This window comes from Anomaloglossus baeobatrachus, chromosome 6 (assembly GCF_048569485.1).
Source record: "Anomaloglossus baeobatrachus isolate aAnoBae1 chromosome 6, aAnoBae1.hap1, whole genome shotgun sequence".
NCBI lineage: Eukaryota > Metazoa > Chordata > Amphibia > Anura > Aromobatidae > Anomaloglossus > Anomaloglossus baeobatrachus.
In genome coordinates, this window is record NC_134358.1 from 383,836,050 (window position 1) to 383,861,161 (window position 25,112).

Below are 25,112 nucleotides of genomic sequence, written 5' to 3' on the forward strand. Positions count from 1 at the left end.
CCCTGTCACCGCCGTGATGTGCGCTCCCTCCCCTGTCACCGCCATGATGTGCGCTCCCTCCCCTGTCACCGCCGTGATGTGCGCTCCCTCCCCTGTCACCGCCGTGATGTGCGCTCCCTCCCCTGTCACCGCCGTGATGTGCGCTCCCTCCCCTGTCACCGCCGTGATGTGCGCTCCCTCCCCTGTCACCGCCGTGATGTGCGCTCCCTCCCCTGTCACCGCCGTGATGTGCGCTCCCTCCCCTGTCACCGCCGTGATGTGCGCTCCCTCCCCTGTCACCGCCGTGATGTGCGCTCCCTCCCCTGTCACCGCCGTGATGTGCGCTCCCTCCCCTGTCACCGCCGTGATGTGCGCTCCCTCCCCTGTCACCGCCGTGATGTGCGCTCCCTCCCCTGTCACCGCCGTGATGTGCGCTCCCTCCCCTGTCACCGCCGTGATGTGCGCTCCCTCCCCTGTCACCGCCGTGATCTGTGCTCCCTCCCCTGTCACCGCCGTGATCTGTGCTCCCTCCCCTGTCACCGCCGTGATCTGTGCTCCCTCCCCTGTCACCGCCGTGATCTGTGCTCCCTCCCCTGTCACCGCCGTGATCTGTGCTCCCTCCCCTGTCACCCCCGTGATCTGCACTCTGCTCACCTGTCTCCCCCGTGATCTGCGCTCTGCTCACCTGTCTCCCCCGTGATCTGCGCTCTCTCACCTCTCACCCCCGTGATCTGTGCTCCCTCACCTGTCACCCCGTGATCTGTCCGCTCTCCCTCACCTCTCACCCCCGTGATCTATGCTCTGCTCACCTGTCTCCTCCGTGATCTGTGCTCTGCTCACCTGTCTCCTCCGTGATCTGTGCTGCGCTCCCTCCCCCACTTCTCACCCTCCTTGTTCTAGCCTCCTTCATCTCCTGTGATCCAGCTGCCTAGATCCATCCTGTAGGGTAACTATCCCCAATCTCACCTCCCACTCCCCTTCCCACCCATCCCCCCCACCCGCCCCCTCCCCCCATCCTCTGCCGCTCCTGCATCCACTGCGCCCTCTCCCATCCGCCCCCACCCTATCCCAGCCGCTGTCTCACAATCACAGATGCTCCCTTTATATGCCGCTGCCCCCCATCTGCTGCCGCCCCATCTGCCGCCCCCCCCCCATCTTCCGCTGTTTTTTTTTTTCTATGCCATGGGGGTCTAGTTTCCAAAATGGGGTCACATGTGGGGGAGCTCCACTGTTTCGGCACCTCAGGGGGTCTCCAAACAGCATGGAATACGCTAATTATCCCAGACAATTTTGCGTTTGAAACGTCAAATGACGCTCCTTGCCTTCCGAGCCCTGCTGTGCGCCCAAACATTTGAGTTCCACCACATATGAGGTATCTGCGTACTCAGGAGAAATTGCACAATACATTTTATGGTGCAATTTTTCCTGATACCCTTGTGAAAAAAAAAGCTACCTGGTTGAAGTAACAATTTTGTGGTAAAAAATTTTTTTTTATTTTCACGGCTCAACTCTATTAACTTTTGTGAAGCCCCCAGAGGCTCAAAGTGCTCAATAAACATCTAGATAAATTCCATGAGGGGTCTAGTTTCCAAAATGGGGTCACATGTGGGGGAGCTCCACTGTTTCGGCACCTCAGGGGGTCTCCAAACGCAACATGGAATACGCTAATTATCCCAGACAATTTTGCGTTTGAAACGTCAAATGACGCTCCTTGCCTTCCGAGCCCTGCTGTGCGCCCAAACATTTTATTTCCACCACATATGAGGTGTCTGTGTACTCAGGAGAAATTGCACAATACATTTTATGGTACAATTTTTCCTGATTTCCTTGTGAAAAAAAAGCTACCTGGTTGAAGTAACAATTTTGTGGTAAAAAATTTTTTTTTTATTTTCACAGCTCAACTCTATTAACTTTTGTGAAGCCCCCAGAGGCTCAAAGTGCTCAATAAACATCTAGATAAATTCCATGAGGGGTCTAGTTTCCAAAATGGGGTCACATGTGGGGGAGCTCCACTGTTTCGGCACCTCAGGGGCTCTCCAAACGCAACATGGTGCGGCTAACGATTCCAGCTAATTTTCTGTTCAAAAAAGTCAAATGGCGCTCCTTCCCTTCCGAGTCCTGCCGTGCGCCCAAACAGTGGTTTTTCGCCACATATGAGGTATCTGCGTGTTCAGTAGAAATTGCCCAACAAATTTTGGGGGTTCATTTAATCCTGCTACCCTTGTGAATATGCAATATTTGAGGCTAAATTAACATTTTTGTTGCAAAAAGTAAAATGTTCATTTTTTCCTTCCACATTGCTTTAGTTACTGTGAAGCACCTGAAGGGTTAATAACCTTCTTGAATGTGGTTTTGAGTAGCCTGAGGGGTGCCGTTTTTGGAATGGTGTCACTTTTGGGTGTTCTGTGTCATGTAGACCTTTCAAAATTGCTTCAAATGTGATGTGGTCCCTAAAAAAAGTGGCTTTGTAAATTTTGTTGTAAAAATGAGAAATTGCTCATAAACTTTGAACCCCTATAACTTCCTTAATTTTTTTTTTTTTTCCCAAAATTGTTCTGATGCAAAATAGACATGTGGGAAATGTTATTTATTAATTATTTTGTGTCATATGTCTCGTTGGTTTTAGAGCATAAAAATTCAAAGTTTGAAAATTACAAAATTTTCAAAATTGTCGCGAAATTTCCGTTTTTTTCACAAAGAAATGCAAAAAATATCGGCCTACATTTACCACTAACATGAAGCCCAATATGTCACGAAAAAACAATCTCAGAATCACCGGGATCCGCTGTAGCGTTCCAGAGTTATAACCTCATAAAGTGACACTGGTCAGAATTGCAAAAAATGGCCTGGTCTTTATGGTCAAAATAGGCTTGGGGCTGAAGGGGTTAAACAATCACAAAAGAGACAAAAATCGTTGGTATATGAGAGGTCATTCATTTACCAAAAATCGTTGTCTCGTACGTAGCGAGGTTGCTTGTCGTTCCTGCGGCAGCACACATCGCTTTGTGTGACACTGCAGGAGCGACGATCATCTCCTTACCTGCGTCCACCGGCAATGAGGAAGGAAGGAGGTGGGCGGCATGTTCCGGCCGCTCATCTCTGCCCCTCCTCTGCTATTAAACGGCCGTTTTGTGACATCGCTGTGACGCCGAACGCCCCTCCCCCTTGAAGGAGGGATTGTTTGGCGGGCACAGCGACGTCGCAGAACAGGTATGTTCGCTAAGGCACCGATCACCACATATTGAACCAACGACGGTGCACGGTGGAGCGTGTAAAGCACCCTTTAGACAGGCTTTTTTTTTACTTGGCTTGATTTTGTCATTATTTATCTCCCTGGATCTAAGGATTTTAAGGCTCATGATTTGTTCCATAGCTTTATTCCTGAGTTCAGGGATGTAAATCTAGTCAACGCTCTTAGTGAGTGGCTAGTGGCTTTCGCTCTGGAGATTCAGGATGCTCAGGACAGTACAATAGAAGGATTACCTGTAAACTCACTTAATAAACCATCCACTTTACACTAGATCTGCCTAATGAAGTGCATGTGTGCCACCCCGGCGCAGACCGGGCGCTCGGGTCCGGGGTGCTTGGGTCCAGGGTGCTCGTGGCTCGAGGGGTCTGGATCCGGGCTCGGCACTCACTCCGATCCTTGAAAGGGGATTATTTACAGGGGAGAAGTTCGTGATGCCACCTGTGGGTTGCGGTAATGGGAGTACCGCCGCTGATGGAAAGAGTACCGGGGCAGATGGTGGGGAGCAGCAAGGTGTCAGTCCTTCCACAGGTAGGGAAGGCCCCAGACTCTGGGGTTTTTGGTGAGATTTTTGGAAGCGCAGGGTGCAGAGGAACAAGGTTACTCACTGCAGGTAGTCGTGCAGCAGGATGAGGATTATAAAGCACGCACCCACACTGAAGATACAAAGACTCTGTGCATCACAGTCTCTACAGGGAAGCCTGTCCAGGTGTCCACTCCCACCGGTGTCACTGGATAATCCATAGTCGCCTCCATGCACAAGTTAGTTCTCTGTGTGGCTCCTCAGCTTGAAGCTGTTGAGCCTCCGCTCGCTATGTTTTTAGTGTAGCTGTGCTTTTGATGGCTGCAACTTGGGATTTTAGGGGGCTGCATTACTGGAAAGCCCTATCTCCCGTGGTGTGCTGTCGCCTTCAATCCCTGAGCTCCTAGGCAAGTTCATAAAGAGGCTCTCCCTCCCAGGTTAATTATCAGAATGATGAACTGCTACTGACCTAGGGTCCTGTACCCCGTCGTACTCGGTACCGGTCAGCTCTCTTGGATTTCTGATGCCGACAGTCCTCCTAGACTATGTCCGTCGCACCCTTCCAATGTCACTGCCACCGGTCCCTGACTCCTCTGGTCCCGGACCACCGTCTGTGACCCAACCTCGGTCTAGCTCCCCGGGAGTTAATACTCCCCAGCTCCTCACTCCTTGAGGGCTCCCACTCAACTCTCTAGACTCAACTGCCTTGACTTCCCTCCCACCAGTCTGCCTGACCTTTAGGTGGGTGGCCTTATTGCGCTTACCCAACCCACTGATGTGTCTTCCAGGTCGTGATGTGAGGTGTGATTGGGATTTGGGATTTGTGCTGATGGTAGTGACACCGGCTTCTTAAGAACCTGGAGCCATGGGGGGTAGGTCCTGCACCCTGGGTAGGATTGGCAGTACCCTGTGGCACCCTGATATACTCAGGGGCACCACATTCCCTCTTGGTTAAACGTAGCTCGTCCCCGAGCTACAGGACACACAGAGATTTTATTGAACTGGAACTAAAAAAGATAACATGTTATATTTTAGACATTCTTCCCACATAAATCCATTCTCGTTGTCATTCTTTAACACTGTAACATTCTAATTACACTTGCGCCACCCTCCACCAAGGTCTCTGGTACCACCTCCTAGTGGCGCACCGCCCAGGACCCTGATGGCCTTTTTATCTTTAACGGAGCGATATACAAAAGGTTCAACAAGGGTGACAATCGTGACAGTCATTCTTCAAACAAAGAGAGCGGGAGTGATTGCTCGGACCTACCGAGAAAAGGACTGCCTGCGGCAAGCCACCTTCCGGGTCAGGGCCAGGGCCCGACATACCGAGGGCACGTCCGCCACTTTGACCCCTGAAAAGGGTGGGGGTTCATTTACGAGCCAGGACTGGAAGTCGAGATCTTTGTGTCCCGGAGGGATGTAGACCCTCATCTACCAACCGACCATCCAGATTAGAATCTGGAACCCGGAGACATGGTCATCTACACTAGACACTGTGGAGAGCGGAGGTGGTTTGCCCTCGATGTAAAAAAATTGGTGATGGTCAATGAGGAGCCATGCCTCGCCTCCCACCGTCACTTACATGAGAAGGAGTAATAGGTAACGGAATCCGGCCACCCCTTTCCCTGTTGCTTAACCCAGCTTTAACCCTGTTTATGGACCATGGCCTCAGGACTGGCAGAGGCCGCCCAAACATTTTCTTGGGTTAGTGTACATAGCCCACATTTGCCTTCTTGTTTCCTCTAACAACCAGAACTTTAACACCCAATGGAGAGGACTGGTTGGAGGAAAGGCCTGCGGTAGAGTCGGCCGAGGCCCAGTTACTAATGAAACCAGTGGCTAACCTCCAGGCCAGAGGGTTCTGGACTTTGGGACTCTTTGGGGTGGACTGGTGGGAAAGGGACTGTTACGTAACGTTCAAGAAATGTGCCTCCCTGTAAAGGGATGAAATGTTAAAAGTTTTAAATGTTATGTTTAACCTTTTTATATCTTACAGAAGCAGAAAAATAAATACCGGTGCCGGACAACCTGAGGACGGGCTGTGTTTTACCAAGGGGGAGTGTGACGCCCTGACAAAATCAGGTTGTCACAGAAAACTGCATCCATATTCCGGATGCAGGATTCCCTCCTCCTTGGCCTCCCAACACAACCACACACACACCAGCCACAAAAGCCTAGTCACCCCCCAAGGACAATAGGGACACACCAGTGGGCGGGGCCAGGCAGATGGTGATGCCCCCTAGGGGTCCTGAGGTGTTAAGGGGAGGGAACAAGTCAGAAAGAGTCGCGCAATGGAAGTGAGAGAAATGAAGTAGTGGTCGGGGGTTGTAGCTCCCGGACTACCGGACTACCTGAGTTGACTAGGTGACAGATGGCAGAGCAGGGCCACAGATGATGGAGATCCGATCGCGGGAGACCTTAAGTGGACCGGGGCAGGGTTGTAGACCGCCATTGCCGACAGCGGGAATCCAGTCCAGAGGCCGTGCACAGTCGTGGTACCTGGACCCTAGAGTGAGGACAGCTGCAAGCACCTTATCAATTAACTAGCAGGGGACAAGATTCCCAGTCTTGTTCCACTAGTAGCCCAGATAAAGTGAGACGTAAGCCCAACACGGGGGACAGGGAGTCTGCAAGTGCCTGCAGAAATCCCAAGGGTCAGATCTTGCGGGCGACAGCTCCCATAGCAAAGACACTGGGAGTGGACTTTTCCCGTTTCATGCGAACTAGTCAACACACGAGACACCAAACTAGAGTGCAGAAGGAATGGCCCTTGTTCTGTTCACCGGTGTGCGGGACCCAAGCACACCCCTTGGGAGGCTACCGGTATCCGGCTGTTGGTTTACTATCTGGACTCTGTGTGATTTATTCAGAAACAGTGAGTACACCGGTATCATCCGGTCCAGTCCTGCAGACTGCGTCCCTGCACTCCACTGCACCTACACCTGGGCCCCGGGACTACACTTCCCCTACCCATGGAGGGGATACCATCCTGCTGCTCCGCTCCATTGGCCCTGGGAACCCCATGCCAAGGCAGCAGCGGTGCTACCAACAATCACCGCAACCCACCGGTGACGTCACTGACAAACTCTCCCCTGTAAATAACAAGCCCCTTTTTATTCAGCTGTGGGCGACGGACTGCTGCGCGAGCCCGGGTCCAGCTACCACTCGAGCCACAGTAACCACCCGGACCTGAGTGTCTCGAGCAGCCCCCCTGCCATGGTCTGTCTCCCCGCCCGCAACAGATACATTACTATCATAGAGCACAGAACACTGTAAATGGTCCTGTACATGACTACAAATGAATAATAGTTGCTGAGAAAAAAAACAATTGCACACGGAAAGCACAATGATGACAAGTGAGAAAAAAATCACCCACTCGCATAGCAATCTCATGACACATGGACTACCACACGGATACTACTCTTCCAACTTTTCGGGAGAAGAATGGGAACGATTTTTCATACGCTCGAGTGGCTCCAGTCTTAGGCCTCCTTCACACGTCCATTAAAATCCTGCACATTTTTCACGGTCGTGTCAAAGGTGCGTATTGCCCTTCGTGTGCCGTGTTTATGGCACACGTGTGTTCTCTGTGTGTTATCCGTGATAACACACGGAGAACGGGAACTTTATTCTCACCTGTCCCTGGTGTTATTGTCCGTGGTGCTGATTTTCGGTCTCTGGTCCTGCCGACTTCCCGCTCCTATTGCTAGTGACAGAAGCTGCAGAGGCAGCAGCGCTGGAGAATGTGATAACAGAAATTCTTTTTATTTCACAGGCACGTGTGTTTTCCCTGGTGCGTGTCACACGGATCACATCCGTGCGGTCCGTGTGCGGTCCGTGTGACACCCGTGATGCCGGAGAAAAACAGACATGTCTACGTGTGGAGCACACGGGCACACGTATGCTCCACACATACATACGGTCCATGGCAAAACACGGACGTGAGCGCAGACCCATTGATTTTAAGGGGTCTATGTGTGTCCGTGTCTCTGACACTTGAGGAAACGGACCAAACACGTACCGGAAAACACAGTGGGGCTCAGAAGGAGGGGGGCATTCTTATTTGGGAGCACATGTATCACTAGATTTATTTAAGGTGGTTTGAGCTGTTGCTTTATTGCTCTAAAAGTAACATGAGAGCCTCCTATATTTTCAGTGACAGATGACGGACCTAAGTGGGGGCTGGTTGGGTGTGAGATCAGTTAGGAGTTTTATTGGTAACATTTTGTGGTGCATAATACTTTTTGATCTCTTTCAATATAAAGCTGGAATCACATTCTTGTGTTCTGCACTGAGCACTAGAGATGAGCCACCCCCTAGTGTTCCAGTTTGGTTCGGTTCATCGAATGTTTGTCGAACGTTCGACGAACACCTTCGAACCCCATTGAAAACAATGGCAGGCAAACACAAACAAATACAAACCCATAGAAAACACAGAGTAAACTCCTTCTATGGTGTCCAAAAGTGAAACTACTCAGAAGTCCTTATAGGGCAAGGACATGTGACATACACAGCCAATGACACATGCCCTTGCTTGTGTGCAAAAAATGCACTTTGCTGTGTATGTGTGTGATTGGCTGACAGCCTGCACCACCCCACTGTACGCGCGGTTAGGGAAAATAAAAGGAAATCGTCATTCTTTCAAGAACCCCCGTCCCCCCCTGCACAGTATACACTGAATATGGATATTATTATTAACATTGCACACATTGCGTAGTGTCCATGCATATAATTCTGCAGCGATTTGGCAGCACATGTGAATGTATTGTGATTGCAGAATTGATGTGGAATGTATGCTGGATTGCCCGCTGACAGCAGAAGGTACTTTCACACTTGCGTTGAACGGCATCCGTCACAATGCGTTGTGTGACGCATGTGACGGATGCGTTGTAAATACTGTAGTGTGATATAAAGGCAACGGATTCCTGTGAAATAACGCGTTGCGTTAAGCCAAGAGAGTGAGACCCCATCATCACCGCACAACCGGCACTACCGCACTCATCATCACCGCACACACGCAAGCACTACCGCCCCCATCATCATACCCGCATACACCCTGGCACTACCACCCCTATCATCATCCCCGCAAACACGCAAGCACTACCGCCCCCATCATCATCACCGCACACACACCCCGGCACTACCGCCCCATCATCATCACCGCACACATGCAAGCACTACCGCCCCCATCATCATACCCGCATACACCCTGGCACTACCACCCCTATCATCATCCCCGCACACACGCAAGCACTACCGCCCCTATCATCATCACCGCACACACCCCGGCACTACCGCCCCATCATCATCTCCGCACACACGCAAACACTACCGCCCCCATCATCATCCCCACACACACCCCGGCACTACCGCACCCATCATCATCCCCGCACACACCCCGGCACTACCGCACCTATCATCATCCCCGCACACATGCAAGCACTACCGCCCCCATCATCATTACTGCACACACCCCGGCGGTACTGCCCCCATCATCATTCCCGCACACACCTCGGCACTAACGCACCCATCATCATCACCGCACAAACCCCGGCAATACCACACCCATCATCATCCCCGCACACACCCGGGCACTACCGCACCCATCATCATCCCCGCACACACCCCGGCACTACCGCATCCATCATCATTGCCGCACACACGCAAGCACTACCGCCCCCATCATCATCCCCGCATACACTCCGGCAGTACCACTCCCATCATCATTCCCGGACACACCCTGGCAATACCGCCCCCATCATCATCCCTGCACACACCCCGGCACTACCGCACCCATCATCATCCCCGCACACACCCCGGCACTACTGCACCCATCATCATCCCCGCACACACGCAAGCACTAACGCCCCCATCATCATCCCCGCACACATGCAAGCACTACCACCCCCCATCATCATCCCGTAAATACCGGCCTCCATCATCCCCACACACACCCCGACACTACCTGAGTGAAGTCTCTGGTGACAGAGGGGCTCACTTCAATTGTTGCGTGGAGCTGACACAGAGCGGTCATACTCTACGGCGCTCCCTGTCAGCTTCATGTAGCAGAGCTGAAAGCGTCGTGTGGATTACTTCGGACCTGGATGGGTGTTTGGGGATTAATAAAGTTGTAAATGAGGTTTGTTTTTTTGTCTTTTATTCCAAATAAAGTATTTTTTCGGGTGTATGTGTTTATTTACTTTCACTTACAGGTTAATCATGGAAGGTATCTCGGGTACATGCCTGTCATGATTAACCTAGAACTTAGTGGCAGCTATAAGCTGCCATTTAACTCCTTATTACCCCGATTGCCATCGCAACAGGGCAATTCGGGATGAGCCGGGTAGAGTCCCGGCACTGTCGCATCTAATGGATGCGGCAATTCTGGGTGGCTGCTGGCTGATATTGTTAGGGTGGTGTGCTCCACATAACGTGGCACTCCCCATCCTGACAATACCAGCCTCCAGCTGTGTGACATTCTCTTGGCTGGTATCAAAATTGCGGCGGACCGCAGGTTTACTTTTTATTTATTTATTTATTTTACTGCATGATATAGAACCGCCCACCGGAGGCTGTGATTGGTTGCAGTGAGACAGCTGTCACTCAGTGGTGGGGGCGTGTCTGACTGCAACCAATCATTGACGCCGGTGGGCGGGGAAAGCAGGGAATACAAGCTTGAATAATGAGCGGCAGCCATTTTCAAAAGAGGAAAAGCCGCCGGAGCTTTGTGACAGCCGTGCAGCTGATCGGTGAGTAGGAAAGAGAGAGTGATTGTGCTGGGGACGCAGGAGGCATGCAAATAAGCAACATGCGCACATAGCCTTACTGTGAAAAGCCACGCTTTTGGTGATCGAACTGTTATTGAACGTTAACTCGAACTGTCGAACGTGAAGCAAATCGTTCGAGTTCGTCGAAAGACTCGAACATTGCCCAAAACAACTCAAATTTCAAATTGGCGAATGGTTCGATTTAAACATTACTCATCTCTACTGAGCACATACATCGGGGTTTCCATGTTAGTCTCACAAAAATGTGATACCATTCACCATAATGATGCCAATGGAGTCACTTTGGACTCTGGCATCTGTTTCTCTGGTGTCCATCTTTCAGGTGTGCTCTAAAAAGACGCCTAACATAAAGGGTCATTGCCATAACAGAGACCAGATGGAGTCCAAAATGCATTCATTTGTCTCAATGTTCTGAGCGGTTCCTTTCAGGGTGCTACAGGGAAAGATATCCTGTCCCCCAGGGTGCAGGACCCAACCCCCATGGTTCCAGGTTCCCAATAACCATTGTCACACTATCAGCACCACAAATCCCAGCTACACCTCACATCAAACCTGTCAGACACACCAGTGGGATGGTCAAGCTGGAGTAGGGCCAACCACCTAGAGGTCAGGCAGACTGGTGGGAGGGAGGACGAGAAGTTTAGAGTCATCATTCAAAGTGAGAGGGAGTGGAGTGAGAGCCCTCAAAGAGTGAGGAACTGGGAGTAGTAGCTCCCGGGGAGCGAGACCAAGGTTGGGTTGCAGAGTCATGGACCGGTAGCAGTAACAGTGGAAAAGGGTGCGACGGACATAGTCTTGGAGGACTGTCGGCAAAAGCAAGCACAATAAGCGTACCAGTACCGAGCACGACGGGGTATAGGACCCTAGGTCAGGAACTGATTCTATGTCCTGATAATTAACCTGGGAGGGAGAGTGTCTTCACGGACTTCCCTAAGAGCTCAGAGATTAAAGGCATCAGCACAATGTGGGGGATAGGGTTCTCCATATAAAGCAACCCACTGAAATCCCAAGTGCCAGCCATCAAGAGCACAGCTACACTACACATAGGTAGCGGGGCCCTAACAGCTTCAAGCCAAGGGGCCACAACAGACAACTAAATTGTGCATAGAGGCAGGATCCGGATTACCAAGTGACACCAGTGGGAGCAGACACCTGGACGGGCTCCCCATAGCGACTGTGATGCACAGAGACTTTGGTTTATCTTCAGTGTTAGTGTCTACTTTATAATCCTCATCCTGCACCATGACTACCCACAGTGAGTACCCTGGTCCCCTGCACCCTGCGCTCCCAAGCAACCCACCAAAACTCCAGAGTCTGGGGCCTTCCCTACCTGCGGAGGGACTGATACTTTGCTGCCCCACACCATCTGCCCCGGTACTCCCTCCAGCAGTGGCGGTACTCCTATTACCGCAACCAGCAGGTGGAGTCACGAACTTCTCCCCTGTAAATAACCCCTTTCCAAGGATCGGAGTGTTAGCCAAGCCCGGGTCCGGACCCCTCGAGCCACGATCACCCTGGTTCCAAGCACCCTGGTCTGCGCCGGGGCGGCACAGAGTCCAAAATGCATTCATCTGTCTCAATGTTGTGAGTGGTTCCTTTGGGGTTTTTGTCTGAATTGTGGTTGTTGGGATGTACACGTAACCGCAATGGAAGCGCTTAACACAAAATAATTGTGAACTGAAGTTTATTCTGATTTTTGGAAGGTAGAATAAACAAATAGACAAAAGTGCAAGAGTAGTTCTTATATTTATTTTTATGCTGGTCACCATGCAGTATTAGTGATAGGGCAGATTTATTCTGCGCGTCGGTGCAATCACAGCAATGCCAGATTTATATAGTTTTTATTTCGCTTCTATCACACAGTGAAATGCTGTTTTAATAATAAATAGTTTTTTTCTCATAATATTCTAAAATCTGAAGCTTATTTTTTGCCAAACAGGACTGTATTTGGAGCTTATTGTTGCGTGACGAGTTTGATACCATTTTGGGAATATAACACTTTTTCATCACTTTTTATTTAGATTTCTCAGGAGCAGAATGAAGAAAAAACAGCAATTCACTTATATTTTTTATATACATTTTTTTCCACTATTTGGTAACTGTGATTAATTTATTCTTCAGCTTGATACGATTATTGTGATACCAGATTTCTGTAGGGTTTTTATGCTTTGCTACTTTTAAAACTGTATTTTACAAAAATGTATTTGTTTTTGCATCATCGTATTCTGAGAGCTTATTTATTTTTTTCTGGATGAGCCATTTTAACGCTTTTTTTGTAGATGGATTGCCGTTTTCATTACTGTGTTTAAAAAATGTAACTTTTTGATAATTTTTTATTACATTTTTTGTTTGTCAGTATGATGAAAAAGTGACATTTTTGGTTTATTCTTTATTTACATTGTGCACTGAACGAAATAAATAATGTGATAGGTTCATAGATCTGGTCGCTCAGGACCAAAGGGTGCTTTACACGCTGCGACATTGCTAGTGATAGCTAGCGATGTTGTACGCGATAGCACCTGCCCCCGTTGTTCGTGCGACATTTGGTGATCGCTGCCGTAGCGAACACTATCGCTACGGCAGCGTCACACGCACAAACCTTTTCAGCGACGTCGCTGTGACCGCCGAACAATCCCTCCTTCAAGGGGGAAGTGCGTTCGGCGTCATAGCGACGTCACTGCGGCGTCACTAAGCGGCCGCCCAATAGCAGAGGAGGGGCAGAGATGAGCACCTGGAACATGCCGCCCACCTCCTTCCTTCCTCATTGCTGGTGGACGCAGGTAAGGAGATGTTCGTCGTTCTTGCGGTGTCACACACGGTGTCTTTGTAGAAAAGGTGAACAGATGCACTCTACATGTCTGGTTCCCACCATGAAGCATGGAGGAGGAGGTGTGATGGTGTGTGGGTGCTTTGCTGGTGACACTGTTGGGAATTTATTCAAAATTGAAGGCATACAGAACCAGCATGGCTACCACAGCATCTTGCAGCAGCATGCTATTCCATCCGGTTTGCGTTTAGTTGGACCATCATTTATTTTTCAACAGGACACTGACCCCAAATACTTCTCCAGGCTGTGTAAGGGCTATTTCATTTGAGAAGGAGAGTGATGGGGTGTACTGTATTTTCAGTGTCAAAAACTGCATTAAAGAGAAAATAGTAAGCCCCTTCTCGCCTGTATTACACCATCCTTCCCATAGGTTGTTTTTATATATTTGGAGCCAGTTTTACACTTATGTAATGGCAATTTTTTTCATACATTAGAGCTTTAAACAATATGTAATATACAAAACTGTCACTAGAGGTCACTTTAAGCAAATTTTGCGCACTAATCCACTTTATATGCTGTATTATAGCTTTGCAAAGTAAATGAAGTAAAGCACATTAGTGATTGGAATTCTTTTGCACTCAAAGTTATATAAGGAGTAATAATAGAGTAATAATAGAGTTACACTGAGATCACACTAGCATATAGCATGCAATGTGATATGCTAATGACACTCGGCCATAACTTTGCTCGGAGAATGAGGCGAATGTCATCTACCATGCTCCAATTCTCTCGCGATCTAAAATCTGATCACAGGTGAGAAGATGGGGAGATAAATTTCTCAACCTCCATTGCCTGTCTCTGAGTATATTGCACTGCACTCAAATTACATCAGAGTACTGTATACTGTATAAGAGACTTGTATAGGTGCACGTTAGCTGATATATGCTGCCACTTGCAACATGCAGCAATTTTTTTCTCATGTTGAATCAAAATGAGAAAAAAAAAAACGCTGATAGGCACCGCTCCATAATATAATATTCGTCAGATAGCACTTATTCATGTTATAAGATGCTGTGAGCGAGCCCTTAGAAATGTTCCCTTACCAAGGAATCCAGTAAGTAGAGATAAGGGTTAACTGATGTTAGTGACTGTGTTCTCCAGAGCTGAATTTAGAAATATTGAGGTATTGAAAATAACTTTCCTGCAGTTTCTTTCGATGTCCCAGTATGTGCATAACATCGAACAGCTTAGGGAAGGTATCACTGACTGCAGGAGCCAGGTCTAAAGGGTGCTTTACTCGCTGCGACATCACTAACGATATATGTACCGCCCCGCGGGCTCGGCTGCGACCGCCGAGCCGCTCGGATCCGTGCTCGTATGGTGGGTGGTGGCTCGAGCCTCTCACGGACCCGGGGATCACGTCGCTCTGCAAGAGAGTTGGCGCTACACGCAGGGACTTGACGGGGAGTTCAACGGCCGGGGCCGCAGTGGTTTGATTTGGGGTATAAGTTCGTGACGCCACCCACGGGTTGTGGTGAATGGATGAACACCACCACTGCCGTTAACTAGGCCTCCCGGGGACGGTGTTGCGCAGCTTGGTGTTGACCCCTCCATGGGTAGGGGAGCGATGGTCCCGGGGGCCCGAGGGAGGTGCTGAGGCGGGGGAGCGGGTGCGTGCTGGGTGCTGATGCTGTGCGGCGCGGTGTACGGCCCGAAGGCACTGGTGTACTCACTATGACACAATACACTGGAGTCTCTGGTAAACCAAACCGGGTGATGAACAGGGCCCGCAGCCGGCTGCAGCTTCTTCCAGAATAGGTTGGTGGTTTCCGCCTTTCTCCTGCACCTCTTTGTATGAATGTTTTGACTCCTATGCCTAAGCAACAGTAGTCCGCTCCCCGACTTGTATATGCCGTAGGAGCCCGTTTGCCCGCAGACGCTGGCCCTTTGGATCTCTATGCCTTGGCGTTGGCTTTACCCTGTATGGTTGGGCTGTTGTCTTCTAACGGGTCTTGTGTGGGATAGGTCCTTAAGTCCAGTCCGCAATCAGTTGATTTGACTCGGCCCTGTCGGTTCGGGGCTTTGTACTGTGTCTGAGTACCCCTCCTGGTCCTCCGGTTTCCAATTGGTTCCCCGGTTCGGTACCGCCGGGCCACTGCCCGACCCCGGTCCCTACGGTTCCACCGGCTTTAATCCCAGCTCCTGCAGGCGGCCACCTCTGTCTGCCTCCTTGCCAAAGGTGACTGGGCTCCAACCCAGCCACCGGAGTAGTCTGTTGGCAGGCCTGGGCACAGGTCTGCCCTTGAACTTAACTTCTCTCTACACTGCACTACAACTTGTGTGTTTGTTTTCCCGCCTCCAGGCATGTGAACTCCTCGGTGGGCAGAGCCAACCACCTGACTCCGCTCCCCTGGTGTGGACATCAAACCTGGAGGGTGGTGACAAGGGTTTCTTGGTTGGCTGCTGTCACCTAATCTGGGATGGGGGTGTGTGTGTGTGTGACTACCTGGGACGACCTGACTAGTCCAGGGCGTCACATATATCATCGGGGTCACGTCGTTAGTGACGCACATCCAGCACCGTTAGCGACATCGCAGCATGTGACACCAATGAGCGACGATCAGCGAGCGCAAAAACGTGAAAAATCGTTGCTCGTTGACACGTCGTTCATTTCCTTAATATCGTTGCTGCTGCAGGTATGATGTTGTTCGTTGTTCCTGCGGCACCACACATTGCTACGTGTGACACCGCAGGAACGACGAACATCTCCTTACCTGCGTCCACCAGCAATGCGGAAGGAAGGAGGTGGGTGGCATGTTCTGGCCACTCATCTCTGCCCCTCCTCTGCTATTGGACGGCTGCCGTGTGACGTCTTTGTGACTCCTCACGAACCACCCCCTTAGAAAGGAGGCGGATCGCCGGCCAAAGCATTGTTGCAGGGAAGGTAAGTCCGTGTGAAGGGTGTTAGCGATGTTGTGCACCACGGGCAGCGATTTGCCTGTGTCACACAACCAACGGAGGCGGGTACGCTCGCTAGCGATATCGGTACTGATATCACAGCGTGTATAAGTAAGCATGTAAGTACCCTTAAGATCCAATAAGTGATGCCCAGAGTTGCCGGCAGCTGCCATTGTGTATGCACAGATTTGTTCACCATTAAAGATAACGTGCCACTAGAACAAACTTGACAGTTTTTGCTTTTATTTTCCTAAGAAGTATGTTTTTTGTTCTTTTTATAAGCGCCATACAGCTCCAGAGCTATGTATATTTTTAATTTAGTGATAATATTTATACTCTTTGCTAAGAGGGTGTTCATAGGGAAAGAATGCATAAAACACTAAAGAAACCCCCCACCTGAAAATTTTGTGAGCCTCACCCCCTTGGCAAAGACTGTAAAAATTAGCACTAAATAAAATGGCCCACATCTCTGAAACTGTACGGTATATTTTAAAAGAAAACACAATGACTTAAGGGATTAAGGGAGTAAAATAACAGCAAAAACTGAACAATTCAGACCTTGTGACAATTCTCTTTAAGAGTAAGGCGGGCTTTGCACACTACGACATCGCAGCCCGATGCTGCGATGCCGAGTGCGATAGTGCCCGCCCCCGTCGCAGCAGCGATATGTGGTGATAGCTGGCGTAGCGAAAGTTATCGCTACGCCAGTATCACACACACACTCACCTGCCGTGCGACGTCCCTGTGGCCGGCGACCCGCCTCCTTGTTAAGGGGGCGGGTCGTGCGGCGTCACTGCGACGTCACACGGCAGGCAGCCAATCAGAGCGGAGGGGCGGAGATGAGCAGGATGTAAACATCCTGCCCACCTCCTTCCTTCCGCATATCCTACGGAAGCCGCAGTGAGGCCGGTAGGAGACGTCCCTCGCTCCTGCGACTTCACACACAGCGATGTGTGATGCCGCAGGAGCGAGGAACAACATCGGACCGTCGCGTCAGCGTAATCATGGATTACGCCGACGCTGCACCGATGATACGATTACGACGCTTTTGCGCTCGTTAATCGTATCATCCAGCCTTTACACACTGCGATGTCGCATGCGATGCCGGAAGTGCGTCATTTTCAATTTGACCCCACCGACATCGCACCTGCGATGTCGCAGTGTGCAAAGTGCCCCTAACCCATAGCAACAAAATCGTCTTACTTCCCCTATCCTTCTGCTCTTTATTATCAAAATGTAAATTTATTTCAGTAATTCAATATAAAAAGGGAAACACATATATTATATAGAGTCATTACCCACAGAGTGATCTTTTTCACGTTTATTTCTGATAATGTTGAGGATTATGGCTTACAGCCAATGAAAACCCAAAAGTCTTTATCTCAGAAAACTATAATATTATATAAGAAAAAATGATTTTAAACTCAGAAATGTTGGCGCCTGCTGAAAGTCTGTACAGTAAATGTCTCAATACTTGGTCAGGGCTTCTTTTGTATGAATTGCTGCATCAATGCTGTGTGGCATGGAGGCGATCAGCTTGTGGCACTGCTGAGGCGTTATGGAACCCCAGGTTGCTTTGATAGCAGCCTTCAGCTCGTCTGCATTGTTGGGTCTGGTGTCTCTCATCTTCCTCTTGACAATACCCAATATATTCTCTCTGAGGTTTAGGTCAGGCGAGTTTGCTGGCCAATCAAGCACAGTGATACTGTGGTTATTAAACCAGGTATTGGTACTTCTGGCAGTGTCGACAGGGGCCAAATTCTAGTGAAAAATTAAATTTCCATCTCCAAAAAGCTTGTCAGCAGAGGGAAGCATGAAGTGCTCTAAAATTTCCTGGTAGACGGCTGCGCTGACTTTGGTCCTGATAAAACACAGTGGAGCTACACCAGCAGATGACATGGCTCCCCAAACCATCACTGATTGTGGAAACTTCACACTAGACCTCAAGCAGCTTGGATTGTGGCCTCTCCACTCTTCCTCCAGACTCTGGGACCTTGATTTCCAAATGAAATGCAAAATTTACTTTCATCTGAAAACAACACCTTGGACCACTGAGCAACAGTCCAGTTCTTTTCCTCCTTGGCCCAGATAAGACGCTTCTGGAATTGTCAATTGGTCATGAGTGGCTTGACACAAGGAATGCGACAGTTGTAGCCAGGGCCGGTGTCAGCACCCGGCACACCTGGGCAAATGGCAGGGCCCTGGACCACCAAGGGGGCCCACTCGCAGATGGCAGGGTGGTGTAGCGCCAATGACGGCAGGCCACGTGGCTAATTTGGAGCCCGTGAGTCAGAGAGGAGATGCCCGATGCCAGCGCTGCACCGGCCTCCCTCACCTCCCGCGGGCCCCCTTCCCCGTCCCGCTGACGATCTTCAATTGTATTGGCATCGCAGATGCCGATACAATTGAAAGCAATGATGATAGAGGGAGCTGCACGCTCTCTGTCATCATTCTCATGCAGCATCTGTCTACGCCAGACCTGGGCAAGGGGCGGCCCGCGGGCCACATCCGGCCCACCTACTCTCTGTGACCGACCCACCTGGCTCAGGGCGTCCTTGCTGGCCGGTCACTGATGAGGGCAATCTGACCTGTTGTCCGGAGCTGCAGGCTCCGGGAGGCCTGTAGTCAGATTGCCCTCATCACACGCTGCGTGCCGGGTAGAAAACAGAGATCCTGCAGCTCCGCACAGTCAGTGCAGGCAGCGGAACGCAGGAATTTCTCCTCTGTTCCCTGCGGCAGCTTTTCTCTGTGACACGCGCGCGCCCTGATACGTACGGCGTGCGTGTGTCATTTGAAAAGTTACCGCCCGGCAGCAGAAGACGCTGCAGCAGCCGGGGCCGCACAGAGAGAAGCAGCGGCTCCTAGGAATACAGCGTCGGTGCAGCCTGGGCATGTGAAAGAGAAGCCGCTCAGCGGGGGGAACGCACGGAGGAGCCTGAGGAGGGGACAATAAGAAGACAGGTGAGTGGTTACTAGTAACCTGCGGGGGCAATGGGGGGGGGGGTTAACTGTTGACAAATATTTGGGGTGTAGGGGTGCAGTATATGGGAATGTAGTTTTACAGGTGTGGTATATGGGGGGGGTGTAGTGGTGTACTATATAGTGGTGTAGTATAATACAGGTGTATATAGGGGTGTAGTGGTGTAGTATATTACAGGTGTATATAGTGGTGTAGTATATTACAGTTGTATATAATGGTGTAGTATATTACAGGTGTATATAGTGGTGTAGTATAATACAGGTGTATATAGTGGTGCAGTGGTGTAGTATATTACAGGTGTACATAGTGGTGTAGTATATTACAGGTGTATATAGTGGTGTAGTATAATACAGGTGTATATAGTGGTGTAGTGGTGTAGTATAATACAGGTGTATGTAGTGGTGTAGTATATTACAGGTGTATATAGTGGTGTAGTGGTGTAGTATATTACAGGTGTATATAGTGGTGTAGTGGTGTAGTATAATACAGGTGTATATAGTGGTGTAATGGTGTAGTATAATACAGGTGTATATAGGGGTGTAGTATATTACAGGTGTATATAGTGGTGTAGTATATTACAGGTGTATATAGTGGTGTAGTGGTGTAGTATATTACAGGTGTATATAGTGGTGTAGTGGTGTAATATATTACAGGTGTATATAGTGGTGTAGTGGTGTAGTATATTACAGGTGTATATAGTGGTGTAGTGGTGTAGTATAATACAGGTGTATATAGTGGTGTAGTGGTGTAGTATAATACAGGTGTATATAGTGGTGTAGTGGTGTAGTATAATACACGTGTATATAGTGGTGTAGTATAATACAGGTGTATGTAGTGGTGTAGTATATTACAGGTGTATATAGTGGTGTAGTGGTGTAGTATAATACAGGTGTATATAGTGGTGTAGTGGTGTAGTATAATACAGGTGTATATAGTGGTATAGTGGTGTAGTATAATACAGGTGTATATAGTGGTGTAGTGGTGTAGTATAATACAGGTGTATATAGTGGTGTAGTGGTGTAGTATAATACAGGTGTATATAGTGGTGTAGCATAATACAGGTGTATGTAGTGGTGTAGTATATTACAGGTGTATATAGTGGTGTACTATAATACAGGTGTATATAGTGGTGTAGTGGTGTAGTATATTACAGGTGTACATAGTGGTGTAGTATATTACAGGTGTATATAGTGGTGTAGTATAATACAGGTGTATATAGTGGTGTAGTATAATGCAGGTGTATATAGTGGTGTAGTATAATACAGGTGTATGTAGTGGTGTAGTATATTACAGGTGTATACAGTGGTGTAGTGGTTTAGTATAATACAGGTGTATATAGTGGTCTAGTGGTGTAGTATAATATAGGTGTATATAGTGGTGTAGTATAATACAGGAGTATGTAGTGGTGTAGTATATTACAGGTGTATATAGTGGTGTAGTGGTGTAGTATAATACAGGTGTATATAGTGGTGTAGGGGTGTAGTATAATACAGGTGTATATAGTGGTATAGTGGTGTAGTATAATACAGGTGTATATAGTGGTGTAGTGGTGTAGTATAATACAGGTGTATATAGTGGTGTAGTGGTGTAGTATAATACAGGTGTATATAGTGGTGTAGCATAATACAGGTGTATGTAGTGGTGTAGTATATTACAGGTGTATATAGTGGTGTACTATAATACAGGTGTATATAGTGGTGTAGTGGTGTAGTATATTACAGGTGTACATAGTGGTGTAGTATATTACAGGTGTATATAGTGGTGTAGTATAATACAGGTGTATATAGTGGTGTAGTATAATGCAGGTGTATATAGTGGTGTAGTATAATACAGGTGTATGTAGTGGTGTAGTATATTACAGGTGTATATAGTGGTGTAGTGGTGTAGTATAATACAGGTGTATATAGTGGTGTAGGGGTGTAGTATAATACAGGTGTAAATAGGGGTGTAGTATAATACAGGTGTATAGAGGGGTGTAGTATAATACAGGTGTATATAGGGGTGTAGGGGTGTAGTATAATACAGGTGTAAATAGGGGTGTAGTGGTGTAGTATAATACAGGTGTAAATAGGGGTGTAGTGGTGTAGTATAATACAGGTGTATACAGGGGTGTAGTGGTGTAGTATAATACAGGTGTATATAGGGGTGTAGTGGTGTAGTATAATACAGGTGTAAATAGGGGTGTAGTATAATACAGGTGTATATAGGGGTGTAGTATAATACAGGTGTATATAGGGGTGCAGGGGTGTAGTATAATACAGGTGTATATAGGGGTGTAGGGGTGTAGTATAATACAGGTGTATCTAGTGGTGTAGTGGTATAGTATAATACAGGTGTATGTAGGGGTGTAGTATAATACAGGTGTGTATATAGGTGTGTATGGGTGTAGTATAATACAGGTGTATATAGGGGTGTAGGGGTGTAGTGTAATACAGGTGTAAATAGGGGTGTAGTGGTGTTGTATAATACAGGTGTAAATAGGGGTGTAGGGGTGTAGTATAATACAGGTGTATATAGGGGTGTAGTGGTGTAGTATAATACAGGTGTATATAGGGGTGTAGTGGTGTAGTATAATACAGGTGTATATAGGGGTGTAGTGGTGTAGTATAATACAGGTGTATATAGGGGTGTAGTGGTGTAGTATAATACAGGTGTATATAGGGGTGTAGTATAATACCGGTGTATATAGGGGTGTAGTATAATACAGGTGTATATAGTGGTGTAGTATAATACAGGTGTATATAGGGGTGTAGTATAATACAGGTGTATATAGGGGTGTAGGGGTGTAGTATAATACAGGTGTATATAGGGGTGTAGGGGTGTAGTATAATACAGGTGTATATAGGGGTGTAGTGATGTAGTATATAGTGGTATAGTATATAGAGGTGTAGTTTATTACAGGTGTAGTGTATAGGGATGTATATTACAGGTGTAGTATGTGGCGGGTATAGTGATGTAGTATATGGGGATTGTGTGTATGTATGTATACATTGTGTGTATGTGTATATATATTATATACACACACACAGTATATATGTGTGTATGTGTATGTATATATATATATATATATATATATATATATATGTATATATATATTATAGTAGAACCAAGTTAATTATATTTGTCCGGCCGTCTAAAACCATCCCAACTTGTCATGCGGCCCCATGGGAAAATTAATTACCCACCCCTGGTCTGCGCTCTTGCCTCTGACAGCTCAGTACAGAGGAGCGCGATGATTTCATTACTGTGCGCGCCTGTGTCCTGAGCTGTCAGAGTGGCAGAACAGTGGACGCGCAGAGGAGGCTGGAGCAGCAGGGGAACGAGGAGGAAGTGAGTATGTATTGATCACGGTGGCCAGACAACTATAGGACTGCATAATGCTGCTACATGGGGCTTCATATGCTGCTACATGGGGCTGCATAGTGCTGCTATAATGGGCTGCATAGTGCTGCTACATGGGACTGCATAGTGCTGCTACATGAGGCTGCATAGTGCTGCTACTTGGGGCTGCATAGTGCTGCTACATGAGGCTGCATAGTGCTACTACATTGGGCTGCATAGTGCTGCTACATGGTGCTGCATAGTGGGTCTGCATAGTGCTTCTACATGGGGCTGCATAGTGCTGCTACATGGAGCTGCATAGTGCTGCTACATAGGGCTGCATAATGCTGCTATACATAGACTGCCTAATGCTGCTACATGGGGCTGCATAATGCTGCTACATGGGGCTCCATAATGCTGCTACATGGGGCTGCATAATGCTGCTACATGGGGCTGTATAGTGCTGCTACATGGGGCTGCATAGTACTTCTATATGGGGGGCTGCATAGTGCTTCTACATGGGGGGCTGCATAGTGCTTCTACATGGGGGGCTGTATAATGCTGCTATATGGGGGCTGCATAGTGCTGCTACATGGGGGCGGCATGGTGCTGCTGCATGGTGCTGCTACATGGGGGCTGCTGCATGGTGCTTCTACATGAGGGCTGTTACATGGTGCTGCTACATGGGGGCTGTTGAATGGGGGCTGCTGAATGGTGCTGCTGCATGGTGCTGCTATATTTGTGCTGCTGAATTTATTTCTACCCATCTGTGTTCCTATGTCATTATATCCGTAGGTCTACCTATTTCCATTTAGCCCATACACCCGTATACTATGCATTTGTGATGTATGTCTTTTCCTCCTTTTGGGTGATATGTATGGCTGTTATCTTTGCTCTCTCTAGGAATTTATATTGGTGCTGCTGCATGGGGGCTGCTACATGGGAGCTGCTGCATGGTGCTGCTACATGGGGATGCATTATATTATGTGGAGCAATCTGGGGTGCATTATATTATATGGATGAATATTTGGTGCATTATTCTTTATGGAGGACTATGGGGGCTGCATAACACTATGGAGGAATATGCGGGTGCATTATGTGGAGTAATATGAGGCTGCATTATATTTTGTGGAGCAATATGGATGCATTATGTTATATGGAAGAATGTGGGGGCTGCATACTTCTATACCCCCTAGAGCTGTATGCCTTCCACCCCAGTGCTGTATAGCCCCTAGAGCTCTATGTCCATTCCATCCAAGTGCTTTATACCCCCCCAGAGCTGTATGCCCCCCTCCACCCCTCCTCAATAATGTGTATGCCCCCAGCCTCTCCTGTGATGCAAATACAGCAGTGTCTGTGTGTGGCCATGTCTGTTAGTGATGGCCATCAATCAGTGCAGCACAGCCACATGCCCTGGACTAGCTGGATGGGAGACAAGCGGGGGAGGTGAGTGAGGCTGCTGCTGGCTTCCCCATGTTAATAATACCTGTAATGTGTATGTGTGTCAGTGTATATGAATGTGTATAGATTTATGTCTGTTTATATGTGTTTTTCTGAATTTCTCTTTAAATATGCATATGTACATATGCCTGTATGTGTATGTATCTGTATGTCCGTGTCTGCGTGTGGATGGGGCCCACTGAGACTCTTTCACCCGGGGTCCACAAAAATCTGGAGCCGACCCTGGTTGTAGCCCATGTCCTAGATATGTCTGTGTGTGGTGGCTCTTGAAGCACTGACTCGAGCAGCAGTCCACTCCTTGTGAATCCCCCCAAATTTTTGAATAGCCTGTTCTTAACAATCCTATCAAGGCTGCGATTATCCCGGTTACTTGTGCACCTTTTTCTACCACACTTTTTCCTTCCACTCAATCTTCCATTAATATGCTTGGATACAGCACTCTGTGAATAGCCAGCTTATTTAGCAATGACCTTTGCTGGCTTACCCTCCTTGTGGAGTGTGTCAATGACTGCCTTCTGGACATCTGTCAAGACAGCAGTCTTCCCCATGATTGTGTAGAATACTGAACCAGACTAAGGGACCATTTAAACACTTAGGACACCTTTATAGGTGTTTTTTGGTAGCTATTCTAATTTTCTGAGAAAATGACTTTTGGCTTTTCATTGGCTGTAAGCCATAATCATCAACATTAACAGAAATAAACACTTGAAATAGATCACTCTGTGTGTAATGACTCTATATAATATATGTGTTTCCCTTTTTGTATTGAATTACTGAAATAAATTTACTTTTTGATGATATTCTAATTTATTGAGATGCACTTGTATAAAGAGCATAAGAACATGGGAAAGTAAGAAGATTTTGCTGCTCAGTGCTAACTAGAGATGAGCCACCACCCTAGTGTTCGAGTTCGGTTCGTTGAACGGCGGGTGTGTTCGTTGAACGTTCGTCGTACACTGTCGAACCCCATTGAAAACAATGGCAGGAAAACACAAACTCATACAAACACATAGAAAACACCTTCTAAGGTGTCCAAATGGTGACAAACAACTCAGAAGACACCACAAACACATGGAAAAGTGACA